Genomic DNA, 18,132 nt, shown 5'->3' on the forward strand with positions numbered 1-18,132 from the left:
TGTTTTGGAAATGGAAAGCATAAACTATAAAAATAACACTATCTCTAGTGAACGTTGGTGCTTCAGTACCTACCTAATATGGCATGAATGAGTTCATGTAATAGAGGGAGAGATGAACAATTTGATCATTAATATAAAAATCTATTCCATCTATTTAAATTTTGAACGATTGCTTTTAGAAAAAAAAAAAAAAAAGTTTAAATAATTTCATCAGTGAGGAGCGAGGTCTTGAGGATTTTATTTATTTAATGGGCAAGAGATTGCTATCTGGTTGTGTAGCCCCTACACTTGTACGGGTTAATGAGAATGTGCACTCAAGAACAACCTGGATGGGTTTTTTTTATTTCATAGGGGGCAAGTTGGTAACTTCGCACACTCAGTATCTGGACGTAGGAACCACGCAACTAGGTAGCATATTTCGTTTTTCTATTTTATTTTTTTTTTGGGTAAGGTTTCTTTTCCCTTATTTAATATATAAATCAAAACTAGCTTAATCAGTTTTAATCGATTTAGTTAGTTTAAACCAAAACCAAAACGTTTATTAAATGATCTTATTTTTTGAACCAAAATTGAATAATTTATTAAACAGTTTCACAGTCTTGGTGTAAATGGCTCCGTTTGATTTTAATAAACAATTTCGATTTAGTTTTGACACCCTTAGAAGAAAGAAAGGTGGAGTCAATTCTGTGGGCAGGGAAGCCCCAAGGGCTCCTATTCCATGTAAAGTTTCAGGCCAATTGGAATTTGCCAAATGAAAAAATAAAACTTCAAAAAATTCTTGACTATAAACAAAATGAACAATAGTGAATGCATAAACATACATGAGATGCATGCCATTAAACATAGCAATCTCTTTCCCATTAAATTCAAGACCATAGATTGATTTGGGGATTTACATACATACCTGAAGCTCACTATGGATTTCTTGAAATGATATCATTGCAGTATTACAGTCTTGAATATATAGTTTGCTTCTGTATCCATCTAATTTGGAGAGTACAGTGCTTACAAGTATCCATCTCTACAAGAACTCAACAAAGGCACAATACATAGCAACTGATGATGAATTAATTTTCCTCTATTGATTTTCCTTTCTCTAATTTGGTCAGTAATATACAATCTATGAATATAAACAATTTTTATCTTCCAAACACTGAACATGACATTTAATATCCTCTCCCCCCACCTCTTTTTTACCCCAATCCATTATTATTTCTTTAATTGTACACGAAATCAGGAACACTAAGTCAAATTTCTAGTGGTTGGGCATAAAATGTTGGATAGAATAAAAGAATTTCAAGGGTGGTCAGTAGTCTGACTGGCTCTATTACTCAGCCACTGGTGACTCCCAGTGACCAGATGCAGGGGTATCCCCTTCCATGTCTCGCCGCTTCTTCCTTCCCTCCCCATACCTCGACCGCCTTGGTGCCTCATCCTCACTCTCACTCTCATCATTTCTAAAGCTGTTTCCTGCACCAAAGGAATCCTCATATTGGGGCTTGAGGCCTGGCTGATATTTCATTTCCTCCTCTGAGCCACCACCAGGACCCATCATGTCCTGACCCTTGCCCTGGTCTGGACCCGCACTGTATCTGTCATTCCTTTCATTTGCTGCTCTCCTCTGGTCTTTTTTTACAACCCAATTATTCTGCAAAGGTGGTGGTGGCACTGGAGGACGGTGGCCGACTGCCTCTTACAGGCATTGCAGCAGACATTCCCATTGAACCCATAAAAGGGCCCCGAGCAAGACCCATCATCATCCCAAGCCCATTTGCAGGATAAACGGCCCCAGGTAGGGAAGGGTGCCCATGAAAAACCATGCCTGAAGTGGGGCCTGTTCCATCCATAGGTGTGAAGCCCATTGCTGAATTCTGACCCAAGCCAGTGAAATCGCCAGAAAACCTTGGGCCATAAGGTGGAAAAGCACGTGGACCAAAAAGATCTGCCAGCATGGCAAATCCATCAGGTGTAACAGCACCATAAGTAAACCCTTCAGCACCCATCATGACAGGAGGGAAGCCTTGAAACCCAGGAATCGGTCTCCCTCCATGTCCTATATGCATATGTGGAGGCCATGGCACTCCTCTACCCCTTCCCCTGCCTTGGGCTGCACCAAGAGCTTGACCAAAATTTTCGTCCTCTTCCTCACTTTCTTCTTCTTCTTCCTCTTCCTCTTCCTCTTCCTCTTCATTATCTTCAAAAGGGACAATGTCAGGATTCTCTGCCCCATCTGGATTGACTCCCTTTGCTTTTTCCTCCTCCCGTTTCGATTCTGCTGCAACTGAGAGTGCCTGCAAATAAAGAAAACCCATTTAAATTCAAATAATATCCATGACGACACAATAAGTATAGGAGGGGAATATTGAAAATATCCAAACAGGAAGAAAGCAGAATTTCTTATGGCGGCCGCAGAGCAGGCCAAACAATCCATGCTCCAAGGAGGTCTTCATACTGCCAGTTAAGTTGCTACATATAAGATTCCTTTCCTTTTAAACCTCTTCAATACATGATGAGTACATTACCTGTATAGGAAACCATTTCTTCACACCACCCTGACATTTATAATAATATGTAATGGGAACTAACCGATGTAGTACATCTACATATAGGGTTGGGGATCTCAGTTGTGGAGGCTATATCCCTTCGAAACAGTAAACTTTGAGTGTATCAGGCTGGTGGCTATGGTATTCAACCAACCAAACACATGCCTTTGGGTATCAGACCACAGGGTGCAGATTAGGTTCTCAATGTAGTGCATGAACATCTATTTATTTTAGTGTGAAAATAACATAATAGTGTCAATACATTTGGAAGGACTCATACCATACTATCACAAAGTGCACATATCGTTGTGCGTGAAATATCATAATATCATGTCCATACATTGGGAAGAACTCATCCCAAACTACAATAACATGTGAATATCACAATATGGACTCCATAGATTTGGAAGAACTCTGATCCATGTGTACTATCATGAAAAATGGATACAAATTTGTGACTACTACTTAGTATCGGCAATAGGTTTGAAAAAAAATATCTAGAAGGACGAAATGAAAGTCACCCAAGTCCTAGTGACCTCGCTAAGTGGTTATTCTACATCTTGGAACCAAGCAAATTTTGGAACAGCATTGTGATAATAAAACCAACCAGCAAAAAGCATTAACGCTGCAAAGATAAACCAAAAATTGATCTACTCAATAATTCTACTTCATGCTCCAAATTTTGATGGTTCAATCAATCTTTATGGCTTTATTGTGAAAAACATAGGATATCTCAACCAGGGAGAAAATGGAGAAAATCCCACATGACTCAATATGTCTGACAAGTCACACGAACCCAAAGTCCTGAACTGTATCTTCCTTTCTAGAACAATGGAAAGGGACTCTTGGAACAACAATAAGCAGGTAACAAAGTAACTTTGCCACCTACTGCTACTAAATCATCACCCTAAACAATCAAAAAGTGCTTTTCCAATGCCTATAAATCATGGATACTCCCATTGCAAACCGATAAAAAACATAGTTATCAAAGTGTCGTTTAGGCATCCATGCGCCTTCTTGGATACAAGGCGACAACATGCGCTGTTTGATGCAAGAAAGTTGACCGCATTGGATGCCTAGGCATCGTCACCTTGTGGCCTTGCGACAACACGCCTTATATTATATCAGTTTTTTGACACTTCATGAGTTTACGTTTTTTTTTTTTAATGAATATGCCTGCCTTGTATCAAATGCTTTGTTTATTGTATATTGATTTTCTTATATTAGGTCAGTACCGGCCTAATTATATCATATTTGCTTGATATAGCTTCTATGTTGTATAGTAATATAAAATTATCAGCACAGCACCCGCCTAAGCGCCCCTCCAACGCCCTGGGTTGCCTAGTCTCCTTGACAAATATGCATCAAAAGTGAGCTTGATTGTATATGGATCCATGGAAAGCAAAAAAAGAGAAACCATGTATGTGGCCTGGCTGGCTCAATTTCAAATCAGCCCCTAACAACTGACTCTGATCTACCCTTGAAGAAGTACAATGCATTCTCACTAAGGCCTACAATTTCCAGAAGTATCCATCTTTTCTTGGTTTGATTTGCAATGCAACTGATACACTTGTACACCGACCATAATTTAGAAACAAACCAGATTAAGCAAAAATTAATTATGTAAGATGCATCTTATATTCCAAAAAGAGTGTTCCACATACTGAGTTAGAGCCTAGAAGTAGCCAAAAATGGGAAAGGAACAATTTTTTATAATAATAAGAAAGACGAAAAAATACCATGAGTTCACTATCAGGCCCAAGATAAAGTAGGGAAGCCAACTGTTCACCAATAGAGGGCTCTAGTTCCTGACAATCTCGACTTATCTGCAATTTAGGAATAGAACCATGGAAAAATGAAATAGTTAATTGAAGGATCTTCCAAGATTTGAATACATAACAACTTCAGTCTGGGTTCAACAGAACTAAGCCAAAACTATGATCTTACAAACAGAGATATATTCCCTGGCATAGTTGTCAAGGCGTCCGGCGGGGTGCCTTGTTGGTGTCGCTTCGCATCCAGGCCCTCTCCAATGCCTTGGGTAGCCCAGACGCCGTGACAACAATGTTCCCAGGTATTTCAACAGAATGTTTATGTTTGAGTTCCCGTTAGCTCTCTTTGATCTGCTAAATGAAATGCCAATGATATAAACATAGGCTTCATACAGGAGGAAACTGAAAAGTATGCCATAAAGTTAAACCATAGATAACTAAATCATTCCATGTGTGTTCCTCTATAGGTTGATAAATCGCTTCCAAATGCAAAGGAAATATGTTTTCTTCTCATCAGAATCAATAGAAAATTCCCCATCTAGAATATTAGATAATTTAATAACCTCTGACAGTCTACTGGAAACAGAAGGAACCACGTTGTTCCATAAATTATAATTTTTCATTTTCAAGACTTATAGAAATCGTTAAGAGATATAATTCCATTACCAGAGCCTACTAGGAAATTGTTCTTATGAGTAATATGTAGAGTCTTTGGTACAAAGATTATATCATACAACAAGCTTAGTAGTTCGACCAGGATATCATCCATATCTGAGAACTTTACTTTCTATTTTGGCAATTGATCAATTTCTGGTAGAAGTTCATCCTAATACTGTCAGCCAACAGTCAAGTTGGTCTGGATTTTTTTTCTGTGATTTATATATCAATTCTGGTTGTGGTAACAGCCTAATACAGTACATACCTTGGTAGCTCTTTACTGCCAAAAAGTTATCAGTTTCTGTTGTTGATGGTTTGCTGTATTCCGCTACTGTTGCCCTATAATTGATCCTATTGTAGAGTTGGTTCTAGGTTGAACTATTATACATTAAAAAATGTCAGAATGGAAAGTGACAACTGACAAGATTAGGAAGAGTAAGGTTGGAAACAAACAGATAAAAGCGAGCTTAGAAAACCACCAGTAGGGACTTTGCAGGGGTCTTAGAGAAACAATACATTAAAAGACCCACTCTTCAGCTATAAGAACAAACATCTTGTCTGCTCACATACCAGCATGGATAGAAACATAATGTAGAATCGAATCTGGAAAGGATTATAGAAACTAAAATAATAACCAGGATCTGTATAAGGTCGATGGAATCCAAATATGGGCAGAATACTGAGAAAATAAGAGAAACTCAATAGCTCCCGAACCCAGTCATATCTGGCAGGAAACTTGGGGTTGATTTGGTATGATTTCTATATTTGGATTGATTTCATGAAAATAGTTAACAAATAGATTTTTGGTCAAAAATTGAAATTTGTTTTGGTTGCATCAATCTGAAAGATTTGGTACGATTTCTATATCAATTTCGGATTGAATTCATGAAAATAGTTAACAAATAGATTTTTGGTCAAAAATTGAAATTGTTTTGGTTGCATCAATCTGAAATATTTCAAGAATCAGAAATCTATTTAGTAGTTCAATTTCTGAGAATAGAATCTCTATATTTCTTTGGGAGTCCGTGGTGGGGTGGTAGTGGTGGCTGTAGTGGCGGTTGTAGGGTGGTGGTGGTGGTGCAACCATTAGGAGAAGAAGAAGGGTGGTATTCTAATTTTTGCACGAAATTACTACTTTTCCCATCATATTAACCAGGTGCTCATTAAAGAGCAAGATAAAAATCAAATGAAATAAGGTGTAAAAATCAAACCATACAATTTCTGAAATAAAAATCACCCCATAAAAATGCAATAGAAATCCTACCAAATCAGGCCCAATGGTCGAGTGCAAGGGTCCTAGTAGACTATCAGTCAATTGGGAAATCTTGGAAATCAGATCTGGAATTATATGACTCCCAACTTACTTAATATTCAAAATACGAATAAAAAATGAGAGAATAAGCTAGATATTAACAATCAGATCTAAGAAAACAGTTCAGAGATGATTCAAGTTGAATTCTAAATATCAAACTTGATCTCAGAAATAATAGTCTGCAAGAACAGTTGAAATTGTGAAATAGATCTGAAGTGTAGAACTAGTTGTTTTCAGCAAATAATTTTTTGAGTCTCAATTTTGTGTCTTAGAAGCAACTACACATAGGCTTGTACGTTTGTACTCAAGCATGAGTTTGAAGGACAATGTTTTATTCCTCTCAAAACATTGAGCTATTTCTTTGAAGAGGGTAACCAGCTTACTTTCTTGTGTCTTAACCAAGTGATCAACCAGAATTGGAGGTCGACCGCCACCAGTAAAATGGCTGTATAACGGCTAGAAAACGATAACTTTTTGATGGGGCTATAAATAGGCCACTTAGGGGACTTTTTGTGGTGTCTTTTGGAGAGCTTTGGAACACCCCTTTGGGAGATTTTGGAGAGACCACGAGGGCTATGCTTGGAGGACTCAAGAACATCCATGTGCTACATTTGGAAGAACCTACAAAGGGATCTTGAGAAGAGGAACCAAGTAGAGCGTGCTTCAATGGAACATCAACCCATGGGAGGCATTTTATACTGTTCTTTCAATTGTATATCTACCATATTGTGAGTGATTTTGTAGTTGTGCTTTGGCTGTAAATCTACCCTACAAAGAGAGATATTGTAATTGAATTTACAAGAACTCTTAAGTGAGTTGAATGATTGAAACACCTAAGTTTGGTTGTGATCCTAGGAAGCAATTGGGTTGATTGTCAAAAAAGGGAGTACCCAGTGCACGAGGCTCCCCCCGCTGCGGGGTCTTGGGAGGGTCATAATGTACGCAGCCTTATCCCTGCTTTCGCAAAGAGGCTGTTTCCAGACTCGAACCCATGACCACTTGGTCACAGTGGAGCAACATTACCATTGCACCAAGGCCCGCTCTCTAGGTTGATTGTGATCCCATAAAACAATGTAATGTAGAAGGGGTTCAGTTAAGAACCACTATACAGTAGGATCGATAATAGTTGCAGCAGATCATCAGTAATAGAAGCAAATCAGAATTAGAAGGCAAACACCAAAATAGAAGGTAACAAATACTAGGCAAACCAGCAGTGGGAATGGGCTTCAAAGCTGATCGAGTGGAGTAGGCAATGAGGAGAATCTTTGTTGAAAATTTCAGCCAATTCCAGTGGCTAGGTTGGGAGATATTAGGGTGACACCAAAATAGAAAGTTAAGCCCTGCATGCCAAACCATCCAACAACTTGGACTCAAATCTGGATCGAGTAGAGGCCCTGATGCATGTGGTTTGTGCTCCAAAACTCAGCAAATTCTGATGGTGGAATAAGGAGATATGCAAGCTTGAAGTCTGAAACAAAACCCAGGGCAAAATTGTAACCGTAGGGTGTGTGTAGCCTTGCTTTTGTTGAATCAGCAACAGTAGCAACAACTTGGAGTATTGGAGAATGATTGCAACCTGCAAGGATCTTCACAGCAATCACAGCAGGTCAAGGAGATCAAGTAGGGAAGGGAGGAGGAGAAAGATAGAAGAAGTAGGGAGTAGGGGGATGGGCTTTCTCAGCCCTGGGTCTCTCAACCACAGCTATCCCAACTGTTGAAACAAGGATTTACTCCCATAACTGAGTACGAGGATGCCACAAAACTTCATTCAATAATTCTTTAAATTGTTCACGTGCGCGCCGGGGGGGAGGGCTCTAAGGGCATTACATATTTATGGACAGCTATGCTTGTCTTACAAGTAAGAGAAAATTAGAAACTTGCAAGCAAAAGGAAACAAACTGAAAATAGAAACTACTAAATAAAAGTTCATCCGTTCCAACACATTTATCCTGCACCCTATTCTACAAAACCTGTCCCTGATTTGAACTGATGGTACTAAACTTAAAGATCATACTTAGTTATTGAGGGGTCTACTCCATATCTCTATTCCTCTATTCCTCCATTTCTCCATTCCAACTAGGGTGATGATCTCCAAGTCTCCAACACAACCAACCGACCCGATATGGAAAAAACACAAAGTAGTACCTGTGGATTGAGGGAATTGAACTTGACACAAATTTGACTGAACAGAACATGATCAAAAAACATATCGTGTTAAGATTCAGAGTGGAACCCACCCATGACCCAACCCATTCGACAAACTAATTTTTTAAAAATTGTGGAATTCCGTGAATACTGGCTTGATCAATGTGATCACAGCCCAGCCTTTATTTATAATATTGAAATCATATGACAAAAATATAACTAAGCAATGTAGGACTAAAACCCACATACAAGAATACCCCCATGGATAGATTTACCCTTGGACCCATATTACAACACTCCCCCTCAAGTTGGTGCATACATATCAAACATGCCCAACTTGCTAACAGTAAGAAAGAACAATTTTGTACTGATTCATTTGGTAAGGATATCAGTCAACTGTTCACTAGACTGAATAAATGGAATACAAATAATTCCTTGTTCCAGCTTCTCTTTGATGAAGTGCCAGTCAATCTCAACATGTTTGGTCCGATCATGTTGGACTGGGTTGTGAGCAATGTTGATTGCTGACTTGCTGTCACAGTAGAGTCGCATAGGAAAATCAGCACTCATCCCCAAGTCTTGAAAAAGCCCCTTGAGCCAAAGGAGCTCACAAATACCCTATGCCATAGCTCGGAATTCAGCTTCAGCACTAGATCGAGCCACAACAGCTTGTTTTTTGCTTCTCCAAGTAGTTAGATTACCTCCAACAAGTGTGCAATATCCAGATGTGGACTTCCTATCATCAGGACTGCCAGCCCAATCTGCATCAGTGTACGCCTCTATCCGGAAATGGCCGTGTGGAGAGAACAATACTCTTTTCCCCGGAGCTGACTTGAGGTAACGGAGAATTCTGTATGCTGCTTCCAAGTGAGAAGAGTGAGGATCATGCATGTATTGGCTGACAAGGCTTACAGCAAAGGTGATGTCTGGCCGGGTATGTGAGAGGTAAATCACAAACCACTAACCTCTACTAGCTTCCTTTGCCCACTGGCTCACCTTCCTTACTCTTCAAATGTGTATTGGGCTCCAGAGGGGTATCTCTTGGTTTACACCCAAGCATCCTTGTTTCTTTCAATAAATCCAAGGTATATTTCCTTTGAGAGAGAGATATGCCCTTACCTGAATAGGCAACCTCAATCCCTAGGAAGTACCTCAATTTGCCCAAATCCTTGACTTCAAACTCCGTGCCCAAATAAGCTTTCAGCTCTGATACCATGTGAAATTCCGTGAATACTGGCTTGATCAATGTGATCACAGCCCAACCTTTATTTATAATATTGAAATCATATGACAAAAATATAACTAAGCAATGTGGGACTAAAACCCACATACAAGAATAACCCCATGGACAGATTTACCCTTGGACCCATATTACAACAAAAATAAAAACTATAAATATTGTATATATTACACTTTAAAGTTTAAAACATCAATAAGTTTCCAATATTGGTAGCTTGACTACTATGAATAAGGTTCCAAGTTCATCTTATCGTCATTTAGAAAGAATTCTCAACTCCATTGACCCAAAACAGGTCATGACCAAATCTAACATGAGCTGGCACAGAGCTGACACAGAGCTGACACAGAGCCAACACAACCCATTACTACGACTAGCTATACAGGAACATCTGGATTCCAGAAAATGATGGCTACAATGAGGAGCAATCTGCCTCAAATTGAAGGCCTAAAATAAGAATGAAATGAAACATAGGTCCTAATTTAAGGTCATAACAAAGATATGGCACTTAAGTTTTAACAGAAGCAATGACCCTGCGTAGCAGAATAGTTTTTGTTTAGTGAATCCTACGTAATGAGATAAGGTGCACTTGCTCCGATGATTGATGATGATTATGTCAACTATAACAATAACATATTGCCACATAAAAGAAACCACACCATTACAGGATATGAAATCCGTTCAATATGACCATAAGTCAAACTTCTTACCTTTACAGGGAGGTTTTCATTGTATGGATTCCTCAAATGCCGAGTTTTATGGAAGGACAGCTCACATAGCTGCAATTAAAACATCCAATCAGTTTTGCATGATCACATCATAAATAGAAGCAGATTTTATGGAAAAAGCCTAGAAACAGAGAAATAAGTCATTAATATTTAAAGCTAATTAGACATGTTATTAAGGAGGGGAAAAGAAAACAAAGCCAAAATGAACAAGCAGTGAGAAATTTAATTTCATGTAGGTTTCAAGAACAAGATTACTATTTTGTCCAACACCAAATAGATACATGTATTGGGACATGGCTTTGTTGTAGGGGTGGTGATCAGGCTAAGAAGACCTGCGTAAATACTGAAACATAAAGTTAACGGATAAAACTTAGTTTCATAAATGACAAACCATTTATTATAATAAAAGGTCCAGCCAGGCAAGTGAACGGGTTTGCATGGGCTCAGACAGGAACCGAAATGAAACAAACTAGCCTGTCCAATCTGGGACAAGGCCAAAACCCAGCCTAGCAATCAGGCTAATGGGCCAAACCTGGTAACCCCATGTTTATTAAATAGGACCTGGTTCAGCAGACCAAGTTGAGAATTACCTCCATACTTTGTTCAGTTCACCTGAGTAACTGAGTTCAGCTTCATAACCATGGATATGGTTTGTGAAAATAATTAAACGAGGAAAAATTTTGCATAACAATGGAACTGAATTTACAGTCCACAAAGACGTTTTGGGTCGATCCAGGTGACTTCTCACTTCTAAGAATATGGTACAGTCAATCTTCGCATAATAGAGGTGGTCAGGTAGAAGGATCATCATTCCAAAGGCGATTACAAGGAACATTTGGCAAGCCAGGAAAGAAAGGGTTTTCAAAAACTACTAGGTTCCTAATTATTCGATTCTAAAGAGAGTGAAAGATATGCATTTCTGATGGGCCTCCTCCTCATGTGCAGATTTTAAAGCAATACGGGTGGCTGACATAAACAGGCAATGGGAATCCTGTTTTATATTAGTTGTGGACGCTGTGGATTCTCCTTTAGTGTAGGTCCTATTTTGTTATGGTCTTGTTTAGTTCAGTGAACTCTCCTTTCTTTTTCCTTTCTCAAAAAAAAAAACTTTTTGATCCATGAAAAAAAAAGTGGCAGAATAGAGAAAGGAATATTGAAGCAAAGCTAGGGTTAGAAGCACATAAGTTGATCTTATTTTGGTGTTATATTTTCTAATACAAAGGGAATTTATCTGAACATGCTTGGAGCTTACAAGACATAATACATGCACCAGAAAGGGCCAAGGAAATCAAGAATCATACTCAAGTAATTTTATGGATTCCATAATGAATAATTCAATTATATTTTGCACATTACTACCCATAACTTTTAAAAGTCCAAAGCAAGAACAAAAAAAAGGGGGCTGTAGTCCAGCACAAACTTTGTGATTTAATGAGCCTGCTTTACTAATATGGTTGATGGCAGAGAAGAAAATTTCTAAAGCAGAATCCAAGGTTATAATTCACCAAATGGAAGATCTCTTTCAGAGTAATTAAATAGAATATACCTTCAACCATTTCACCGAGAAATTTCGCCCATAATGTGCAGTACCATGTGCATGTTTCCAGTTTCCTCCTCCAACAAATCCACCAATTTTAGATGTCATCTTTGCACATCCCTAAAAAGTTACAGTTCCACACATCAAACAATCCTAATCAATGCAAACTTGACCAAACTAGATGAAAGTAAATTACATTAGTGGGCATTAGTGAATGATTAATCATTTAAAAGAAATGCAGAGTAAGCCCCATAGCCAAAGTAGAAAATAGTTTAAACAGTAACAGATCAAAGTATAGGTCCTATATCCAAGACTACCTGGAAATGGCGCGTTCGATTGACAGAAAAGATCAAAATCACATGCTCCACCAAATCAAAGGCTTCATTTAATTTAGCCTCATTGCTCCTTTGGGTTGCCCACACTCCTTGTTGCACAGATAATTCCAAATTTTCGCGATTGCAACTTTTAACAATGAAATACCTATGTTTTCATATACCAAATGAAAGTAAGTAGGTTAACGTTCATGAAGACATTCACTTAAAAGCACATAAGTTATACCACCCCCCCCCCCCCCAAAAAAAAAAAAAAGAATAGATAAATTTATAAACTGGATTTCATAAGTGTTGGAGGCTTCAAGTTTGCAGATCAAACTGAGTTATCACTCACATACATGCTGGAAGAACATTTACAACTGGACATCAAGCCAATGGCTTACACAACCTAGGCCTGACATTTTCAAAGGCAACAAGTTAGATCCTTCAAGTTTCTCACTTACGAAATCTATCCTAGAATCACTGATTGTGGTACGAACCCAGGTCGGAATAACCCTTATTGGTCGCTCACTCGCTTATGGGCCCATCCAAACAATTAATCTCAATTATAAACAAACAGTAGCAGTATCGTAATTAGTGGGGGTTAAGCCACAAGAGAATGGGGCAAATATAAGGAAGGTAAGGTATGAGTGGAGACGGGTACTTTGGAGTTTGGAATGGAAAACAAAATATGGAATGTGGTAATAATGGAACAAGGGGAGGGTAATATGGGAAAAGGGAGTTAAAGGTTTTAATTACCAAAGAAAAGGATGTAATTGTCTTCAACCTTCGATCGTGAACACCAGTGGCAGAAGGAGAGACTCAATCGACTGAACTCCTTCTACAGACCTTCGTTTGGCCTGAAATTTCAGGTAAATGGTTGCAGGCTCAGAGCTCTATCAACTCCAATCCATCACAGTTTCCATTATCAACTAAATAAGGAGTATTTAATCTCTGAAATCAAACCAGACGAACTTCCCAGTTGCAGGTTTCGTCAAAGACTCGAATCTCACCGTAGGGGAAGCTTTTGGGTATGAGTCTCTAAGGTATGAATCGCCCTAGGGTGATGATTCAATGCCCCAAAACTCAGGGTGAACAGGTTTATATTGAAGGAGTTCCTTATTCTTCCCAGATCAGAACACAACCGACAGGTTTGGGAAAATAAAACATAATATAAAAGATAAATAAAATTAAGGGAGGAAAGAGAATAGAATAAGAATGAAAAAAAAAAAAGGAAGAAGGAGAGAAGAGATAGGAAGGGGATCTCACGCTATAGGAGCAACTCAAAAACACTTTCACTTCGTTCATATTCATTCAAATCTCTTCTGTGTTCTACGTAATACAATGTCAAAATAAAGAAAAGCAAAATATATTAATGGAAACCAACTCAAAGAAAAAACTAACAACCTAAGCCATATCTAAGAAAGAAAACTACCAAAGTAATCTCTACATTATCTACCCACCCATATAAAATAAAACAAAATAAACTTAAATATTACTACCAGTCCCCTTTAGGCCTCCAAAGAGGGTCATTCCAGTCTAGCCATGCCAAGGCAACTGCATCACTATGGCTCCATTTAAGTATCCAATCAGCGTCGAATAATAGGGATAGGTTGGTGGATTTCAATTTCCACCATTATAATCTGTTACCAATCAGAGAATTCCCCCAAAACCTTGTATACATCAAAGTTGCAAGATAGTTATCATTTGCATGCAACAGTTGTCCCATCATCTTCTCACACACATAAAACGACACAGAGCGAATTGATTCCTCAGCAAAAGCAGAAAAGTGCAGAAATTATGGCATATAGGGGATTCTCATGTAATTTCCATGTTTGAAATCTTTAGCTTAAAACAAGCCATTATTTCTTTCAACCCCCGCAAATGAAAAGTAAATATAGATATTATTAAGTGCATACTTGAATCCAAGCATTATAGTACAGCAACAATCTAGAGCAAGATTTCTTTCTCTTAATGCTCAACTGCTCATGGGAAGCGAAAAAGAAAGAAAAGTAAATTTACACATTAAATGGGTATTGGGTAATAAGAATAAAAACAAAACAGATCTACACCTCTATATGGTTACAACTATTGATATAGGCTTCAAAGGCGCTGTTGACAGTTTAAGTGCAAGGATAGACCACTTGAAACCATATGTGCATAAAATTATACACTAATTGGTTCACATAACCTTAAAAATAATCTATGAACTCTGATCACACCTAGATGGACCTTGAGGAAGTGGTGTAGCAGCTATATTAGCTTGACTAGGCACACCATTGGGGAGATTCTGCGCCTGAGTCTGGCTAACCTGATGTTGTTGAGACTGAGCTTGTGGCTGTTGTGGCTGCACATTGGTGGAGTCAGCAGTGGTAGATATTTTTACTGCTAAACCTTGATTAACAGTAGTAGAACCTTGTGGAAACTGAGGCCTTTCAATTTGTTGGTTATAACCAGCACCCCTGTGCTGATAAAATCTGTTCGAGCCATAATTGAATGAACTCAAATGCTGAATCTTCTGGAGGACTTCTTCCACAGGAGGTGGAGGTCCATCTTGCTTCACATGCCTATACCGGCAATCAGGACCATTTGGACAAAAACCAAATTTGTACCTGCATTTCAGAAATTCACCTTAGAAATATACATCTCAGATTTAACTAGATGTGTCACCACTCACACATACCAATATTAAGGCAAAAAAAAAAAAAAAAAAAAAGCATAATGATAAATAATACATACAAAAGCGGCTAGAAAACTATACAAAGATGGATCCAAGTTCAGAGATGCAGCAATTCAAAAAATCCTGCAATGGTAACAAGAGGAACCATGTCCCTCTGTGAAGTCAGGAGAGTGATGCAGAGTAACTCGTCACATAATTAACATGAACACATGGCACCATGCATGAATTTAACAACTATATGTGAGTTATTATTGACTTTCTATTGTCAAGTAGCAGCTGAAAAAAGGCCTAGCCAAGTTCAACCTAAAGCATTTTCCCAACTAAATGAGCCCTGTCTCACCAATTAACCCTTTAAAGCCATATTAATAGTTGAACCTAAAGCATCCATATCTTTTGTCCCTACGTCTTCCCAGGTAATCTTTGGCCTTCCCCTTTTTCTTTTAGGTCCTCAAATCTGCAGACCATAACTCCTCCTTGCTAGTGCATTAAATGCCCTTTGTTTTACGTCCAAAGCACCTCAAACCTCTTAAGGCCACTCCTAAATCACTTGTAATGCTCTCATTTCCTATTTAATCTCTTCTAGTTTTGGCACACATCCATCTCAGCAACAATTACTATATTTATTTATTGTTTCTTCCCCCCCCCCCCCCCCCCACCCCCCACCCAACATTCAGCTTCATACACCATTTTTGGTCTTATGGACGCCCAATAAAATTTTCCTAGCACATTAAACAAGTCGAAATAAATTTTCTTTTTTCCCATCGAATAATGTACACCAAAACAGATTCACCCATTTTAATCATTAGAAAACAAAGATAAACAGACCTTTTGCATCATTCTGTGCCTTACGAAAACCACATCCAAGCCAAAGGGTTCAAAACGTTCCAGAGTAGCCTTCTCGTAGTCTAAATAAACTAGAACTGAAACTTTTTAAGGTGGACTTCATAAATCATGCAAGAAAGATGCTTTGCAGAAGACAAGAAAAACATGTTCTTTTTTTTTAACTTCACTAGAATGTTGCAGCGTGATTTAGAATTTTTCATCTTCCTCAAGTTTTTTATTCAATGATTCCCATAAAGCGTCCATGTCGTTTCATTCAGTTCCAGGAACAAGTCGATAGCAAAAACCATATAATTAAAGCAGGTTCCATGAATCAAGTTGACCATTTTATTCTAGTAGCCAATGGTTATTGTATTTTGGAAACAGCCTCTTCTCCGAAGCAGGGGTAAGGCTGCGTACAATTGCCCCTCCCAAACCCTGCAGTAGCGGGAGCCTCGTGCAGTGGGATGCTCCTTTTTTAGCCAAAGGTTATTATATTCCAAACATTACTATGAATGCAGATCGGGTATCCAAGCGCAAAAGCATGAAGAAGACAATGGCCTCAAAGCATAAAGCTGAAAAGATAGGTATGTGAAACCATTATCTTATAAAGTCCTCTCTTCATAACCTAACATGGACACAAAAGGAAGGTTTTCTTATGAATGGCTTTGGGTTGACCACACACATGGCTTTAAACAGAATTGAATGGTGAAACAGGATCTGTGTGCCCAACCTCATTTAGTTGGGAAAAGTCTTAGTTGAGTTGTAGATGACATAATACATACCGGAATCGACTCCCCAGACTTTCACGTTCCAATCTCACTATAAGGAAAGGGTATAACTTAGTTTACCTAAACTAGATACTGTTATATTCAGTTTCTATTTTCTAGAAAATGCAATTCTCTAATTCGACTCAACTCAACCTTATCTCATCTAAATGGGATCGGCTACATGGATCCTTACCCTCCAATCAGCTCTATTCAAAACCATACTTGATACAAGGCCTAAGCTATGCATGTTTTTCCTCACCACTTCTCCCAGAGTCATTTAAGTCTACCGCTAGCTCTTTTTAGCTCCTTCAATCCGAACCAAATCACTCCTCCCTGGAGCATCTAAAGGCCTCCGTTATACATGGCCATACCACCTCAAACGACTTTCAAAATCAACTCCTTAAATGCAATTCTCAAAATCAACTATACACCCTTTAAAAGCAATTCTCTAATTATACCTCCTCTTTTATTTTTTGGGTAAATCTATTTCTACGTCGTTCAGAGCTTAGAAATTATGCAATTTCGAGTTCTCTCTCCCCCTACTCTGATTTTCTATAACATACAGAATAATCTCTCAAACTTCCTCACTTCGCTCAGAAGAATAAGTACAAAGGCATTAAACCCTGATGAATTCAACTCACACCTCTTCCGAAATCCAGTTGGTACCCAAATGTTCAAATTATTCAAATTAACCTTTTGGGATTGGTGTGTGGTTTGTGTGATTACACTTTCATTAAAAAAAAAAAAAGATGCTCAAATTATTCAAATAATTAGAATTCATCATAAAAATCCAATAATATAGTAGTAACAAGACAGCGTTTCACTTCAACAAATAACTCAAACCCAAACCCGATATGAACAACAAAAAGAATCAAATTTCAAAACAGAGAACCATCCGTACATATTACACTCCTTGATGTCATCGTTTGTGTGCTTATACACGCAATCTTGCTCTCGACACTCTCCATACATTCGGAAGAATCGACAAACAGGCATCCGTGATTTATCGTATTGGTGGAGGAACCCACAGGCATCACCCTTCATACAGAGGCTCCTGAGCCAGTGCCGACATACTGTCTGCCGATAGCTTCGCCGTCCGGCTGGACCTACGGGGAGAGGATATCCGGCGAACGGAGAAGGGGCAGAGTTGCCAGGGACGGCAGCAGAGGCGTCAGTTGGGATCAAGGGGACGGAAGCAGACGGATTGGCGGAGCCGTTTTCGAGGCCACCTTCGAAGTCGAAGCTGAGGACTCCTTCGGGGTCCTCCATTGGCAATTTCTTGATTAGGGTTCCTAAAAACTCTAGCTCAGATGTTCCATGGCCATGATAGAGATGACAGAGACGAAGAGAGGAAGAGAACCAGAGAAACGACTTCTAAACTGTAGTTAAAACTTTAAAAGGTTCTCTCTACCCGGTACAGTATTGCATATGATATTGCCAGAGGTGTCAACCGGGCGGTCCAGGTCGACTTGGATCGGGCTTAATCGGTTTACCCCGGGGCGAATGTCAGCGGTTCGGACTTCGGATCCACTTATCTCCAACAAAAACAAGTAAATTTAGCCGAACATGATTCATGCATTGCGTCCACATAAAAAATTATCTCCTCCAGGTCCTTTCTCGG

At 38.8% G+C, this 18,132-nt stretch overlaps 1 pseudogene; it reads right to left on the minus strand.

Annotated features, from left to right (window-relative positions):
- Nucleotides 1-1,050: 1,050 nt before the first annotated feature.
- LOC122652225 lies at nucleotides 1,051-17,863 on the minus strand (annotated as a pseudogene).
- Nucleotides 17,864-18,132: the final 269 nt, after the last annotated feature.

This window comes from Telopea speciosissima, chromosome 2 (genome assembly GCF_018873765.1).
Source record: "Telopea speciosissima isolate NSW1024214 ecotype Mountain lineage chromosome 2, Tspe_v1, whole genome shotgun sequence".
In the NCBI taxonomy this organism is placed as follows: Eukaryota; Viridiplantae; Streptophyta; class Magnoliopsida; order Proteales; family Proteaceae; genus Telopea; species Telopea speciosissima.